Genomic DNA, 15502 nt, shown 5'->3' with positions numbered 1-15502 from the left:
GGAAAACAATATATTGTAGAAATATATTTATCAAGTACAAGAGATTAAAGTTTGATTTCTATGTTGCAAAGAGGGGATAAACAATCTGACAGAAAAACATAAAATTCAGAAGCGTAAGTCAAGGACACGTACAAGGGGAAATCAAATTACTAAGCACAAAGAAAAAAAGAACATTCAAGCATTTTATTTATCAAAGCAATGCAAATTAAAAGAACACTGAAATACCTCACTTTTAACTAATACAAAAATTCTAAGAAACAATATCCAACACCATCCAGATTCTTGGAAAAATAAAACTGATAAAGCCATACAATATTGTTGGCAATTTACATTAGAAAGCAATTTGACAACACACTTCAAAAGCTATTTCTAAAATATATTGTTTGACCCATAAAAATATTCAAAACCTTTAACCTAAAGTTAAAGACCAGAAAGTTTAAACTGAGTAAATAACTACAAAAATAAATTAAAAAAAGGAAAGAAAGCAAAGACAAATTCAAACAGATTTTTGTGGTGATATAATTTATAATAGCAAAACATTATAAATCTAGATCTTTAACATCAGAGGAATAAAGTAAACTACCAATTATCCAACAACCAACCGCTCTTGAAAATCGCTCATTAAAGAGTATAATTTATATAAAGGGCAATATAAATTGAAACTGAATATGATCTGAAACTGAAAGGAAACAGACAAATTGCACAAGTTGGTATGTTGAGGCAGAGTTCCTTTCTGGTTATACTATTGTTTATCTTATAATTAAAAACTGAGAGGAAATTTATTATATAAATTATTAGATGTTAAAAATTAAGGACACACAGAAAGATCACATATGGGGCCAAAGCTAAAAACAAAATTAATTCCTTTGAAAGTGTTCCTTCTACTTTTAGTTTGATTAAATGTCACAAAAATGAGAAAATTTGTTATGCCACAATCATTGGTATTCATATAACTCTACTCAGATAAACTACTGTGTTGAGACACATCTGGTGTGCCAGAAACAAACTAGGAAGCAATGTGTGGGAGGAAAGAAAATTAAAAGTTGTCAAACATATTTCTTTAGGCATTCAACATAATCTGTTATTCTAATTATTTTCCTGGTGTTTATGTAGCCAAGTTAATTATTACACAAAATAAAGTAAAACTTTTAGGTTTCCCCCAAAACTTTTCCTTCACTACTCCCTACATGATGAAATTGTCATAACCACACAACATCCCATACACATAAACACATAGAGGTCTGACGATTAAGTTCACGAACTTGTTGCAACGACGTTGCTAACCTTTTTTTGTTATCAGAGGGATTATTCATTATGAATTTGTACCAACTGGACAAAAAGTTAATGAAGTTTACTATTTGGAAGTGCTGAAAAGGCTGTGTGAGAAAGTTAGACAACCTGAGCTTTTCGACAATTCATGGCTCTTGCATCACAACAATGCACCAGCTCACACAGCACTGTCTGTGAAGGAGTTTTTAACCAGTAAACAAATAACGGTATTGGAACACCCTCCCTACTCACCTGATCCAGCCCCCAATAACTTCTTTCTTTACCCAAAGATAAATAAAATATTGAAAGGAAGACATTTTTATGACATTCAGGACATCTAGGGTAATACGATGACAGATCTGATGGCCATTCCAGAAAAAGAGTTCCAAAATTGCTTTGAAGGGTGGACTGGGCACTGGCATTGGTGCATAGCTTCCTAAGGTGAGTACTTCGAAGGTGACTGTAGTGATATTCAGCAATGAGTTATGTAGCACTTTTTCCAGGATGAGTTCGTGAACGTAATTGTTTGATCTCATATACAGTATATTATGAAATTTTCTACTTGGGGTGTAATGCCTTTGGGTGTTATATTATCCTACATTCCTCAAAAATACCCAACTATTTTATGCTTATTGAGATCTGTCAACAATGGGAAGACTAATTCCTCAGTATATCCCTTCTATTCTGAGCAACTGAATACAGGACAATTTTCACACCAAAACCAATGCCAATGGCGAATACAATATATACAGTTTATCAGAGGGAAATAAATCGCCTGAAATCATCAAATAATTGCACACAGCCAAAGAGCTCAGGTTATTTATTAATATCAAATTATACAAAATTAAGGCTCACACTCTTTTAATGCACAGTTCAACTTTAACAATACAAGCCAGGAACACCTCAGAAAATATCTTTCTAGTCCAGTTTTCCTAAATAATAGTGTACTGAGAAAAACACTTGAAAATACAGATGACCCTTGATCCATTAACCCAATTCGGATGTGAAGACTGCTTAACACCTAACATTCAGAGATCACACAACACCTAACATTCAGACACTGTTCTAAAGTGCTTCACATGCATTAATTCATTGAATTCCTCACAAAAACTTTTAAAGTAGATACCATTAATAAGTCTGCCCATTGTGCAGATGAGCAAACTGAAAGAGAGATTATGAAAGTCAATGCTGGAACTGAGTTGTAAGCCAGGTACACAGCTCTGGAGCCCATGGTCTCCAGCGTTACCTTTTCTGCCAAGGCACCATCTGCTGCAGACTATGCCTACCTCTGTGCTATCTCCTGTGTGCCATCTCTTATTAATTTCTACTGTAACAGATACCTGACACGCCCACTAAGCGAAAACGTTTTGATGATTGAAGAGACCGTCAGCTAAACCACATCTGCAGAAATAATTCATTTTAAAGATGATGATTTCGAGTCCCAGAATGGTATTGGAACATCTTAAATCTTAACATCTTAAAACGTAAAATTTTAAATTTGCTCACCTGCAATTCAGAATCTCTTTATCTAAATGGCCTTGAACCTACTAAAAGGAACCAAAAGCCTAACAAACATAACAACAGTGGGGTATCCAGAACATTCAAATATTAGATTAATTTTACTTTAACTCTGAATTAAGTACAAGTGTCTGCACAACGCCTGCTCTGTAAAACAGAAAAAAATCCCCTAACAGGACGGAAACTGTTAAATGTTCTCTGGGCTGTCATAGGTAACTATCGTAAAGACCTTAAATGTAGAGGGTAAATAAACAAGATAATAATTTAAAAATATCTGGGGGGGGGGGGGGGATGAAGTAATGAGATCTAGTGGAAACCTACCTACATAAAACTGAAAATTTCGAGAGAGTTCTGTGACCTGAGATTTTACTTAGTTCAACTGGCCCAAAGGAAAACAAAGGCAAACAAACAAAAGAAGATCATTTGAATCAGCCTATAGATTGCTGGGAATATATTTATTAGAATTTAATGGTGGGTGCTGGAAAGCATCTAGCACTTAAATAAAGATGACAAATGGAGAGGTAACAGTCTTCACCAGTTTTCTCTTCTTGAAAATGTCAGCAGAGGGCCTGGTGTTGACAGAGTAGAGAAGTTCCTCATTTCCCATAACTGTGAAGTATTCTGAGCATATGTATAAGGTGTCAACTCTCATTGCCAGCTGTTTCATTCTTTATTTTCCTCAATTGTAAATAATCAGTTGCCTACGCTGACTTCACTACCCTTGCTTTTTTCCACTCTATTCAGGAGAGTAATGGGGAAATAACTCATCTGGGGGAGGAGGGCAGTGGGGGGCGGGGAACGTAATGTAAATTTCATTGGTGTCCGAAAGCATGTGGGAAAAGCAAGAAAAAAGAAGACAAAGCTACTCACTCAACAGAAGGTGAGCTACTTGAAAGGAACTGCTTCCTGTGAGTTGGGAGGGGCTACTTTGATTGGCTCAAGTACTAGAAAGGGCCCTGATGGAGGGGAGGCCTTTGCCCCTGGGGTCTCAGAGCACTGGTCTAACAGTCCACTCTGAAGATCACCCTGCATAGAAGAGTATGGAAACCTACAGTTTCATATCCCACTTCCCATCTATAACTGGATGGTGACAAGAGAAAATTCTGAGATGTCCTAAATTAAATCATAGCGGGCCATAGCGTGAGAAGAAGAGCCAGGGGTAATTCACTAGTTCATAGCTGTGGGCCCACTAACAACAGACAGCTCATATTCTCGAATGTAAGTTGGAGCCTTGAATCAACTTCTGTAGTGACCACCGGATGCATGATCTGTCAGGATTGTTGCCTGCAACCATTCAAAAGTGGTAAATAGTTCCTCCTTATGGACTGTACACCTATTCTATCCCTGCTTCACCTTTTCCTGCCCCCCCACCCCCTTATCTGTAGCCAATGTAAATTCTTTCAAACCAACTTACATCTTTCTTCCATAAAATGTAATGTATAAAAAAGCCAATCATATCCAGGATGGCAGACATGTTGGCCGTTTTCACCTAGCCCTGCTGTCGGTGGTTCAGACTGCATATCCTAGGACCTGGTCCTTTCTAGCGAGCATATGGCTCAATAAACCGTTTCTTTCAGAAAAGCTTTCAGCTGTGCAAGTTTTTTGTTTAACAGCAGCTAAATTCAATAGGGGGTGGTGGGAGGCATAGGAGGCTGGGTTCAGTCTAAGGTTCATCAGGCGGTCTAAAATCCAACATTATTTGTAATAAGGCAGTTACGTTGATCCCGTTCCCTTTCCTATTATTTCTTTGTGGCTAAGAACATGAGGAAAAGGGAGTAGTGCATAAAACTGTGGAATCCCAACCAAATGTAAAATTTTTTGGTTTAATATGAAGTATGGAAAGCTAAATTTGAAAAGGATTAAGGAAAACTACCCAAAGATATAAAACCTGAGACAGTGAATGGGGACAAACTTTTAAGCAGTTCCGGAGGCTTCTGTGGTAAGATTGTCACGACTTCCAGCCTAACAGTATCATAGCTTTCGGTGACAACTAAGGAACTGGGCCTGGTCCCCTTACATGTAAAGCAAGAGGGCCGAACCAAACCATGTGTAAAACACCTACAGGCACCAACATTCTCTGATGGTATAACTAACATTAACAGCTTTGGCAGCACCTTTAAAGTGAAAAATGAAAACCCACATTAGTACCACATCACAAGACTGAAGTCAGCCAAGAGCCAGGGCAATTTCTCTTTAAGAAGGAAAAAGAAAAAAAAAAAGGCTGTTGATCTACAGTAGCTTTAGAAACTGCTGAGGAGAGAAAAATTATAATAAGGAATTAAAATAGAACATTAACCTCTGTGAAAAGATTGGATACAAGAAGAAAATGTATCGGGCTAAAGGAAAAGTAATTTTTTTGTGTGTTATTTTTAAAGTAGGTATGTCCTTGGAAATATTAGAAATATTGAATCCTTAATTGACCGATGGTGTTAGCTCACTACAAAACCCAATAAAATCCCAAATTAGCTTGCAGATGAATTATGGCTTTCAGGGTTTATCCAGAATCCAATGTGATCCTATAGATGGGATGAGCCAAAGTCCTCAGAAAATGCCAAGAAACATTTGAGCCAGGCCAAAAAGTGCTGAAACGTTCCACTGACATAGAACCCACAAGTCAACATGAAGCTTTCACTGGAAGATACAGCTTTTGAGTGCAGTTTTCCAGGGATTCAGCCAAAACTCAGAAATTATTGAAAAAAAAAAAAAGCTCTCAAAATGTTTCTAAATAGAGGTTTGTATTAGAAGAGAATTATGCATGGAAATTTATCATTCACAACCAGTGGATTCAATTGCTGATCCCATTACATCACAGGATTTTAATTTTTCCTGGAAATTCTTTGCAAATTACAGGTAACCACAGTCAGAGTAGAACTAGAACTTCTGTGTATTTTTAAACAAGTCAATTGTTTCAATGAGCTAAGTACATTATTTCCACCAGACAGATAATTGTTTTCTTGTTCAATTGCATTACATTTGTGTATCCAGGTATAAAATATTACAAATGGAAAATTACTGAGAAGCAAAGCAGTCATTAGTATGACTTATAAATGCAGCAAAGTTATCACAGAAGTTTTATTAATGCTTTTTTTATATTCCAGAATATTTAGATCTTATTTTGAAATCTATTATATATCTGATTTGCAGGGCAAATAGTAAAAGCAAATCTTTGTGCCTGTACATAATTCAAACAGAACTAAGATGTCAGCTGACCAACATAAATGGCTAAATGACTTGACTATAAATATACACAAAAATAAAATACACAAGGACAAATTACTTGCCTTCACAAGAAATCCATGTATTTGAGATTTGTGGGAAGTAAAAATAAATAACTTTAAAGTACTGCTACTGGAAATTAATAATATTTTTATATTTTACTTTGTAGATAGAGGAACTGATTCACACAAGCACCTATCTGATTATTGTCGTGACACTATTTATTCCCTGAGACAATTCTTAACTGTTCACTGTCCTCGAATAAGGTGCCTAAGAGCAAATAAAAGAGACATTGAATGAAACAAAAAGCAATATCAGCATCTTGCGAATTCAAGGTAGATTATTTCCAAATGGAAGTTGTTCATTGTAGATGGTCATTGAACAAGAATGGCCACAGAGAGTGGTCATGTATACCAGAAGGTAAGAAGGCAGACAGTTAAAATAATAAATAGCATCTAACACACAGCACGTATCCTGGGAGCAGGGTAAGTTCCAATTAATAAAGAAAATGTTAGATTTTAATGCTAGTACTACCTTTGGATTAAAGTTTATGGTATCTATTCCCCAACTGTTCGATAGTTTCTGAAGCAAATATATCAAATATACATGTTGTACATTCCTAAAATAGAGAAGTCATATTTTTCCCAAACTATCTTTAGAAATTCACCATATTTCAAGTACAGTGAGGAAAAAAAATGTTAAAGGGTATAGACTACAATTTAAATATCACACATTGATCAAATATCCAAAACTGGTATTAGATATGTCCTAGAGGAATGTGTTATTCTGAACAAATAGTATTTTTTCAAAGTAAATTAAACATAGACATTGTGAGATTGTATGATGAAAATATAGATCTAGAAACATATGAAGAAGTACAATATAATTTTGAATAAAGTATGGTAAACAGGATCATTTTAACCAATGATTCATCTCTTCTTTAAAAAAATTACATAAGTTAATTCTATGAGATTTTGAGTCAGAAGGCTTTGTAATACAATAAAAACTACATGAGAAACAAAATTTCTTTAAAGTGTTGGAATTTAAGGAAAAAATGCTGTATGTATGTATTTTTTGTTTGTTTTTGTTGTTGTTGCTGTTTTTATAGCTATATTAATTTAAAGCAATTAAACTAGGGTTAGGCCCCTTGTAAAAAGTTTTTTTTAAATCATACCTTTAATATTTAGGAAGAATTTTTTTTTGTCCCAAAGCTGCTTTTAGACAAGGTTATATAAAAGCTTTGATTTATTTAATATATTACAATATTTTGATTGATATTAAATTAATAAAACCTCAAAAAAAAAAAAAAAAGAGGTATGAAAGATTTGCTGTAAATTTTGATTTATTTTTTGAACCCAAGGCCACTTTCACAGCTTAGAACTTTCTTTTTCTTTCTTTTTTTTTATATACAGAGATTTTCCCCAGTATTTCTCAGCTGTAAGGAATCCTAAAAGTTCTTTATCCAATCTGCATATTTTTGGAAAAGGAAATCAAAGACCTAGGAATTAAAATGTCAAACTTTATTCTGATTCTGTACATGTACTTGAATGCTAAGTCACAAAGCAAAGGGATTCTAATTCCTGTTTCAGTTTCATTTAAAGTAAAAAACAAAGGAAAAAAGCAGTGTTTAGAGAGCTTGCATATCTGAACCACAATACTGAAAGCTGGGGAACCAGGTGTGGGTAAATTGTTTCATTCGTGGAGCTTACATTCTCCTGCAGGAGACAGATAAACCCATGTCAAAAGTGAACTCTGTCACCAACGAGTTATTTGTATATTGACTCATCTTTCTCCTGTAGCCCATAATTCCCACCTGGAAAGCCTCAAGGAAATCCTGTCTCTCACTTCCCCTGAGGTCTTGGTTCTGCCATGTGACTTCTGCTCACCTACTTGCAGATGCTTCCAAGTTGCCACACCCGGCCTAATCCACACAAGCTATATCTACCCTACTACTGCTGTTAAATTACTCTCACATGAATCAACAATATCATTTCAGAGTCAACAAAACCATAACCAAACACATTCTCCCTCAAAACTCGCTGCTTATTTCAACTTCCCCATTCCTATGACAACTGTCGTTATTCTCCAGATTGTCAGTCCCAAATTTTGTCATTTTGAATTCCTCCTTGACCTGTAGCTCCCATGTCTAGTCAGTCTCCATATCCCATGTATATTCACTGGGGTTATCCAGAGAAACAGAGATTTATGATAAGGAACTGGGTCATGCAATATGGGGTCTGGTAAGTACAAAATCTGGAGAGCTGGTGTCCCAGGTGAAGTCTGAAGGCCAGCAGGCTGCTACAGAACCAGGAAGAACCAATGTTCCAGTTCAAAGGCTATCACGCAGAGTCCTCTCTTATATTGGGGGTAGATCAGCCTTTTGTTCTATGCAGACCTTCCACTAATGGGATGAGGGCCACCCATATTCTGAAAGTTCAATTGCTTTACTCAGTCTGTAGATTTAAATGTAAATCTCAACCAAAAATACCCGCCCAGAAACACCCAAAATAATTTTTGACCACATACCTCAGGACTTGGTGGCCCACTCAAATTGACACAGAAAAATTAACCACCACATTACAGTTTTAGTTTTCAAAAGTTTCAGTCTTTTCTCCATTCTCATTCTCACCACCATTACTTCAGGTCAGATCCTTACGATCTCTGACTGATTTTCAACAAAGGCTGTAAACCAACCCCCTCTCCATCTTTCAGTTCAAGCATCACTGAGTACGCTGTGGACACATTTCTTTTTCTTCTCATAAACGTTGTTTTTATCCTATCGTTTCAGTTCTATTCCTCAACTCACAAAGGCATCTTACTCTAAAGAGATCCAATTTTTTTTTCTTAAAATATATCGCTCTACATAATCCAGCCTTACTTGTCCTACTGACCCGTTTCTTCCATCACTCTCCTAATTCAGAACTTCCATTATAACTGGCCAATAGCTTACACATCCTCTTCACTCATCAGTGCCCCTTCCTTCCTCAATACACCCCCCTCCACTGGAAAGCACTGTGTACTCTTCATGGCCTACTCCAATTCCACCTACCTGCCAAGGTTTCTGTCTGCAGCTTCAACTCTTCTAAAGTTGTTCTAGTTCTCCAAACCATACAAATCTTTTAATCTTCTAATGCTCATGCGTATTGACGCGGAACAATACCACTGTTCCTTTAAACTACTCTGTCTTATTCTCTAATTTACTTCTATTACACATCCCTCTTTCTTTCTTTTTTCATTCTAATTTTTTATTTATTTTTATTATTGGTTTCAGGTGTACAAACCAATGTAATAGTTAGACATTTACACCCCTCTCAAAGTGATAACCCCCTCCCCCAATCTACTACCTCTCTGACATCGTATATAGCCATTACAATTCCATTGATTCTATTCCCTATACTGTACTCCACATCCCATGAATATATATATATATATATATATATATATATATATATATACATACATACACACATAATTATTATTATAGTTGACATTCAATATTCTTCAGTTTCAGCTTCAGGTGTACGGCACAGTGGTCAGGCATCGACACCGTCCATGCAGTGGTTGCAGGTTTCCGTAGTGGAGTGGTTATCATATTCAGCTAACACATCCCTGTTTCCTTGGTTCCTTATCTCCCCCTATCACCTACAAAGACACAAAGTCTATTTATCTGGAGCTGAAAACCTCTGAATCTGTCATGTTCCAAGCACTAAGTAAGGTAATGGATGTATGAAGAGGTACTCCTCTCAAGAACCTTACAGTCTGATAAGACAGATGGACCATCAGCCCTATCATGGATCAAACACTGCGTGCTACAGCAAAGACAGACACAGAGCTCTAAGGGAATATGGGGCCTGTAACAGAGGGAGAAACTAAATTGTCCTGATAGGACGATGTGGTAGAAGATAAATTTAACAGGAGGAGGAGAAGTAAAGGCATGTCAAATACTGAGAGTAACCAGTGCCAAGGAACAGAGACGACGAAGAACAGAGAGAGAAAATACAGACAATGAAGCATATATAGAGCTTAATGTGTGATGCGACATTTACTACAATAGAAAACATCCTGGGTATAAAAGATCAAAACTCAGGCACCGAATGGCTGGAAAACAAGAGACTTAATGCAGCAGGAGAATCATTGCATAACAGGTACAGAGCCCCAGAAGCAAAAATGTCTGTACTACCGAGACTGCTGAGTCACCACTTGCATGGGGCTAAGGAGAAGCAGGAGTGGCTGGAGCACGATGCCAAGCCATTGCCCACTAAGGGAGTTGGAAGTCCTGAAAGTACGGGCGAAATTCTGTTTGTCCCTTATTCATGATCCTTAGAAACACAAATTTTTCATAAATCATTTGGTAACAAATCTAAGCTCATCTGGTAACAAAAATTAGCCTAAATATATTTATTCTTTACCTCAGTATTAATATCTAAGAATTTCACTGTGAAAAACATTCATTTTTTTTATTATTATATTCACTGTCTTACAAAGGAGCTGTCCCAGACCCCACGAAAGGTGACATGACATGTAATACAGGGTACATGTTCCATACTACCTTTTAAAACGCTGATAAATTCTCAGTTACAAAACATACCTGGCCCCTGTGGTTTTAGGTAAAAGTCTACGGACCTTAGATGTTGAGGTTCCACAGAACCAGATACACAAAGGAGTCTATTGTACAAAAAAGATTCCAAAGTCCGTGGAAGAATCATTTAGAATTGTTTTGTTAAACAGAGAAGTTTTCAGTGTCACACACATTCAACTACTAACCACCTTTGTGATCAGTGGCAAAGTTTATTTTACTTAAATAATATTAGTTAGGAACAAAAAATAAATTGCCAATTATGAATTTTTAAATCAATCTTTTTCTTCCCCTTACAATGCCAAGAATACCAGAAAAAAAAAATTGTATAACAACATTCTCTTTGCCTCCTAGAACCTTAATAGATAGTTTCCTGGAATTGTCTATTCAAATAGAAAATTAATTTCCATGCACAGCTGGAAATACCACATTGGCAAGCAAGGAAAACATCAAACACCAGTAGATTAAATAAAAAGTAGAGGAATTATAAAGACTCAACAAAATAGAACTTTCTCAGTATGATGGTCACATGAAAACAGCGTTTTGCTTGTTTATTTAATGTCTGAATACATCTTTTAAAGTGAAGTAGCAATAACCAAGGGAGATTTGGATCCAGAGAAACAATTAGGGGATTATATCATTCAACAAGTCTTTCTAGTGTATGAAAGGAGAAAAAGTGAGCACTCCCCTTGACAGGATGAAAGAGGTACTTGGACCTACAAAACACTAATATATGGTTAGGACACTGCCACCCACTTCATGGTATCCAACCATGGTTTTGTGGGGGTTTTTTTCACTTTCAGATGATGGGTAAGTTCTAAAAAGAGGTATTGGTGATAGTTGCACAGTAATGTGAATGTACTTAATATTATTAAAGTGTACACTCTAAAAGGGTTAAAATGGTAAATTTGATGTTATATATATTTTACCATGATAAGAAAATAATTTCAATAATACACAAAAGCTCTTACAAGTCAATAACAAAATAAAATTGTCTAAAAGAAAAATGGGCAAAGGGCACACACAGAAATTCAAAATGGGAAGAAAATCCAATAAATGTATAGAAAAAATACTCAAAAGCATTAATCATCAAGAATTCAAGTAAAAATGACTACAGTATTATGTTTAATCTCTCAATTTATAAATATTTAAAAGACTGAGAATTTTTTTTTAAAAAAAAGCACTTTTCTCCACCCACCGACAAGATCAGGCTCTGTATGCCTTTCCCTCCGTTGGACCTCAGGAGAATCCTACTCTGTGCTGACAGACATCAAGAAAAAGCTGGCTCGGGGTGGCTGGTTGGCTCAGTTGGTTAGAGCACAGTGCTCATAACACCAAAGTCGCCAGTTCGATTTCCACATGGTCCAGTAAGCTGTGCCCTCCACAACTTGATTGAAAACAACGACTTGACTTGGAACTGATGGGTCCTGGTAAAACACACTGTTCCCCAGTATTCCCCAATAAGAAAAGGCAGGGTTCTGGTGCCATCTGGGGGACTACTTCCTGATGCTGTCACTGCCTCAGGCAATGACTTGTGTGGTCAATATTAAACCAATAACCAAACTAAACAGAATCATACACTTTGCACAAACATTTTAAAAGCAAAAGAAATGACAGAAAACAGACACCGCCTTCAGGAACTGCAACACAGAAAGGCAAACAAGAAGCCGTAACAATGTGGGAAGGACAAAACCCTATATGGTATCCAGGCAGTCGGCTACCTTTGTCCTGATGAGATTGTCAGAAAACAATTAAAAACCTCCATCAGTTCTTAGTGCAGCACTGACACTGTGTAAACAGTGACAGGTAGAAAGTTCAATAAAAATCAATGTTTTATGAAAGCAAAAATAAAGAAAAACATTCTACATGAACTTTATCTTTGCAGGACTTCCTAACAAGTGAAAATATGAGTTCAAGATATCAAGAATATTTCTAGGTAAAGCATAACAGAGGTCCAAAGTGGTATACTGTGTTATAAAACATAGCTACATCTCTATTATCTTTGACGAAAGTACCTCCTATTTTGATAAATCCTCTGGAATAACACACAAGCAAAGAGAGGGATGGACGTACCATGTTTCCCTGAAAATAAGACCTAACTGGAAAATAAGCCCTAGCATGATTTGTCAGGATGACATCCCCTGAACATAAGCCCTAAAACATCTTTTGGAGCAAAAATTAATATAAGACCCAGTCTTATTTTCGGGGAAACACGGTAATTAATTACCTGAATATTCATTACACATATAGAAGGAAGGAAGTGGCCGGCAAATACCTGGCACAAAGCAGGAGCTGAATAAATATTTGTTCCACTGAACTGAAACAAGTAGTAGCAGCTAATAACGATCACCTGTATCTATTGGTGAAATGTACTATGGTTCCAACTTTCCACCTGACTTAACCTGTGTAAAATAACTGGTCTTTTCTGCAGAGAGAGCGCCAAAGGTTCTGTTCTCTTCCACATGGTATCACAAGTACCAACCACCCACCCAGCATGGTGCTCAGAGGCTTGGTGAGGATTCATTGCCCCCAAATCAGTATCTTAGATCCAATTCCTTGTGACAAACATATAGAAATTTTAAAGCATGGAGTGAAAAAGTAGAAGATGCAAAGGTGATCAAAACGAAGATTCTAACAAAAGAGAGACCTGATGAGAGATAAACCACCTCCAGGAGACCCACTCAAATAAACTGGGAGTCAGCCTCTTTCATCTTCCTCATCTGAAAAGGATGGCAGGACTCAATCAGTGGCTTTCAAGCTTCTTCAACTATTATACTATTCACACATACGAAATTCATTTCATAGTAAACACAGTATATGTATACATATATGGAAACATGCTCACTTATATAAAACTCAAAACTTAATTTTCATAGATTAATACTTAATTCTACACTGTGTGTGTACTGTAGTATGTTGTAATGTGATTTATTCTATTCCATTATTTAACTGCAACCAACTAAACTGATTTGATGTACAACTAATAGCTCGTGACATGCAGTTTGGAAAACACTGGAATAGATGATTTCCTTCCAGTTCATTAAAAAAAATGATTCTACTTAGAAGCTATCTAAAAACAGCCACCACTCCCACATACCAGTTCCTCAATGACCTTTCCATAGCTAATCCTGAGTGAAATGATACAACCCCCATGATATCTTTAAGTTCCCTTCTTCCTCACAGTAAATACCCATGGTCCTTTCCACTCAACAGGCTTTAAAAGTGATTTTTCCCAGGGTGCCTGACTATAGCCAAACCTGACGGCAGAAGTGGGCACAGGGAATTTTGCAATAAAAGGTTAAACAACTACCAAAGGAACTCCCTTTTGGAAAGTCTAGTTTACTTCTTCCCATTACAGCTTAAAAACCATCTAAATCACTATCTTCTCCAGGGCATTACAATTTTCGCATGGAATACTAACAGTATCATTTGTGCTTGTCAATAATTTCAAATGCTTTCCTCTCAGCCTTCTCTTGCTTTCTAAGTCTACAGGGTAAAGAAGAAATAAATTCCACATGTATTTAATGGCACATTTGGATATTTTAATTGTTACAGTGCATAAAACAAAACATAAAGCCTGAAAGTTTTAATTTTAAAAAGCATTTCAATTCATAAATACAAAAGAAACGCTAATGTCAAAAAATTAGGTCCATTGTAATCCTGTAATCAAAGCATTCTGTGTATTTCCCAAACTTGGCAAGACACATTTTTATTTTTAATTTTTGAACTACTAATTCTAGAGGAAAAACAAACACCATTAACTTCCTCTTCAGTCACTAGCTGTCTGTGCCATGTGTTTTTATCGCTTCCTGCCACAAGGAAATACGTTTGAAACAAAGAATGATATTCAAAAGAGAGTTCTCTGGGTGACTAAAATCATTCTTTCAGGAATTTAGAAACCGTGTAAACACATTTTAATAATGGTACAGAGTGATAAAATGACTCAGAAAACCTTCACATATTTTTATTACATGATATCATCTACTGCTCAAAACAGGTCTACCACGATTACTTGATGAATAAACTGAGTTGGTCAAGTTAAATAACTTTCCTTCACTCACACAGCTAATAAATGGCAAAGTTAGAATTTAAATCCATTCTGTTAAATGCCCAACCTCATAGTGAAAACTTTTCCCTATGAGCCTGTTGATCAAATGTAGGTTTTTATTTTAGCCTATTTGTCTAAACCATCATTAGTTTTTTTGTATGAGTGGTGGGGAAAGTGATCAGTGGAGGCTATCGGTGATGATAAGAACATGAGGACTGATTTATCACTCTATATCCTTTTTTTAATAGTTACTTATTGAGTCGTATGTACTACTAGGTAATTCACTAAAAAATGGGGAGCCTGAAGAAAGATGCAAATTATAGCTCTTACCCTAAAGAATTAGTATGAAATTTAGAAAAAAAAATTTCCAATTCATTTTGGTCTTTCATTATTTCGTATGTTGCTCTCATTACTTTGGTGGACAGTGTAGACATTTTGTAGACATAGTCTTAGTCTGCATGTACTGCTATAACAAAATATCACAGATTGGGTGGTTTCAATGACAGACATTATTTCTCACAGTTCTAGAAGCTGGGAAGTCCAAGATCAAAGGGCTGCTGGCAGATTCAATGTCTGGTAAGGACCGTCCTCCTGGTTTGCCGGTGGCTGCCTTCTTGCTGTATGCTTACATGGTCTTTCTTGGGTATATGCTCATGGAGAAAAAGATAGATCTGCCTCTTCATCTTCTTATAAGGGCACTAATACCACCATGAGGTCCTACCCTTATGACCTAATCTAAACCCAAAGGTCCCATCTCCAAATACCAACACATTTGGGGATAGAATTCAAAATATAAATTTTGGGGTGACATAAACATTTATCCCACAACAGAAACCCAACAGGTAAAACAAATGATCACAATTAGCTTGATACAT

The 15502-nt window shown here is 36.3% G+C and overlaps 1 protein-coding gene and 1 non-coding gene across 16 annotated transcripts in view; one reads left to right on the top strand and one right to left on the bottom strand.

Annotated features, from left to right (window-relative positions):
- The window catches only part of HDAC9 (histone deacetylase 9), an 858791-nt gene that overhangs the window by 751584 nt on the left and 91705 nt on the right, over positions 1-15502 (bottom strand). The gene's annotated exons all lie outside the window — the stretch shown is intronic.
- On the top strand, positions 11234-11361 carry LOC141567029 (U6atac minor spliceosomal RNA). The gene has a single exon (XR_012489428.1). It is a non-coding gene; the product is annotated as a U6atac minor spliceosomal RNA (small nuclear RNA).

Source organism: Rhinolophus sinicus, linkage group LG09 (assembly GCF_036562045.2).
Source record: "Rhinolophus sinicus isolate RSC01 linkage group LG09, ASM3656204v1, whole genome shotgun sequence".
In the NCBI taxonomy this organism is placed as follows: Eukaryota; Metazoa; Chordata; class Mammalia; order Chiroptera; family Rhinolophidae; genus Rhinolophus; species Rhinolophus sinicus.
This window is presented reverse-complemented; position numbering and strand designations above follow the sequence as displayed.